This window comes from Gekko japonicus, unplaced genomic scaffold (genome assembly GCF_001447785.1).
Source record: "Gekko japonicus isolate JY-2015 unplaced genomic scaffold, Gekko_japonicus_V1.1 scaffold2285, whole genome shotgun sequence".
Taxonomy (NCBI): domain Eukaryota; kingdom Metazoa; phylum Chordata; class Lepidosauria; order Squamata; family Gekkonidae; genus Gekko; species Gekko japonicus.
Window position 1 is genome coordinate 256933 of NW_015165888.1, and position 2379 is coordinate 259311.

Consider the following 2379-nt stretch of genomic DNA (forward strand, 5'->3'; position numbering starts at 1 on the left):
AAATGTGCAAGCTGGAGGCTAAAAAAACTGTGAGCTAGCTTACACTAACTCAGCTTAGAGTGAATGCTGCTTGTGAGTGCTTCTGGGATTTTGAGAACAGGCTCCACCATAAAAGGGCTGCTGTGGTGGCCTGGATGAATCACAAAAGGGTGGGAGGTGGCAAGTTAAGCATCTTCCTACAATGGAGGCACCTGTGACAGAAAAAAAGGAGGAGATTGTTTTGTACCTGGCCCTTCACAACCCGAAGGAGTCTCAGAGCGGCTTACAATCTCCTTTCCCTTTCCCTTCCCCTTCCCCTCCCCACAACAGACACCCTGTGAGGTAGGTGAGGCTGAGAGACCAGGGCTCCTCTGAGCGAACTTCCTATTGGTCGCTTCGTAACAGCGACCAATCAGAACAATACCATTCCCTAGGAGGGAAAGACTCCCATTGGTCTTTATTCTAGCAATCTCATTGGTTGTTATTTGTAAATAGGCGTGGCTACATTAGCCCGGTTATGTTTAAAAGGAGCATAAGCTCCCACTGTTTTCTGTTCTGGTTTCTTACTGAGTTAGTGCTTGTTCGTTACTTCTAAATAAAGCTGAATCACTTGCTGAATCACTCTACGAGTCCTTTGTTAGCGCGATCTAACAGATTCTAAGGCATTTGCACTGGCATTTCCTCTCAGTGATCAGTTTGTTATCAGGGGAAAAAAATAGAACCTCCCAGCAGCTGTCCACAATATTTTCATTAAGACTGCATGGAGTGGCCTTATAAAACATCAGATCTGTGGTCCCTTTAGTTCAACATTGCCTCCTCTGACTGGCAACTGCTCTTCAGGGTCTTAGGAAGAAGATTGTTTTTTGCAGCACTTGCAACTTGAGATCCTTTTAATGGAGATGGCAGGAATCAAACCTGAGACCATCTGCATGCAAAACCAAGTGGTCTGTTGCTGAGCCATGGTCTTCTTCTATTCCTTCCTATAGAAGGCTTGTGCAGCTTGTGGTTTGAAAAGCCAAACACAGCCTGTGATTACTCCACATGGTTAAGTTCTCATAACTTTCACCTGATTCTTCTTTGTGTGGAGGGAACATTTCTCCTTCATGTTCTTTCATGTGGTTAAATCTGAGGTTTACCACGTCTTGGAGTGCCACTGAAAACCAAAGCATTTGAGGATGTGGTAAGCCTCAAACCTCACCACCTTTACTGTTGAGGGTATATATGTGCAGAATTGTGGGGTAAATGTCAAACTGTTGTGTCTTGACCACAATGAGAATGAATTTAAGTCATAAGTAAGAGAGACTGAGAGATACTTTGACAAGAATTGATGATTCACTGTCCAATTTTTTAAAAGCTAGTATTGATTGTGGGTGGACAGAGTCTGTCATTTTTGACAGATTTATATTAGGTAGTGGTTTTGGTGTTCATATTTTAATGTCATGGAGATTTGGGAATTTAAAATATTATATTCCCTTTGGAACTGTGCCTTTGGCACTTCCCTCAGGCCTTAGAAGTGCTTTTCTGTAAAGCAGGAATCCCAAATTCAGTGAATCCTGTAATCCCTTTTGAGATTTCAAGAGAGGGTAGTAGGTGCCACCCCTAAATGGCTGCTATGCTTTTGGCAGTGCGCTTTTTATTGTGTTTACATCCATTCTCAAACAGTAATAACAGAAGTTTCAGGTAGTAGTATAATGAGCTTACTAACATTTATCAAATTGAAATAAATTGTGGTAGCAGGCCTTACTATCTGCAAGTATTTGTGGATCAGTGACTCTGATACTTGTGTGTGTAGATCTTTACTTCTTGTTTTTATTTTAACTTTTTGAAGAGGAGAATCCTTGTACCTCTTATTGTTGTAAAGGCACCTCTCCTCTCCTCCCCCCCCCCCTGTTGAAGCTATGGATGTGGTAAAACTGTTTCAAGCACACACACAACATAAAGACAAACACTAGGTTTGCCTAGTCCTCGCCTCTTGAAGAGTGGGGGAGTCCAGTCTAGTCCCGGGAGTCCATGTGCATGCGCAAAGTGCGCGCGCACCACAGTTACGTCACCCGGAAGTGATGCAGTCACGTCGGGCACGTTGGGGTTTTCCCTCGGATGATTGTGGCCCCACCCTCAATGTGCCCGACATGATTGCGTCACTTCCAGGTGACGTGCTGACGCCAGGCATGTCACAAGCTTTAGGGGTGGGGTTCCCCCGGGGCCTGATCCGCCGGCGATGGGTAACGGGCCTCTCGGGCGGGGGTTTTCCCGCCCCCCGGGGGGGACTTGGCAAGCCTAACAAACGCTGCCAAGCTGTGAGTTCAGGGAACTCTTACCCTTTATTTGTTTACTTTCAATTTATATCCTGCCTCGCTGGTGTAAACTGGCTCAAGGCGGCACACAAGTTAAAATGCAGTA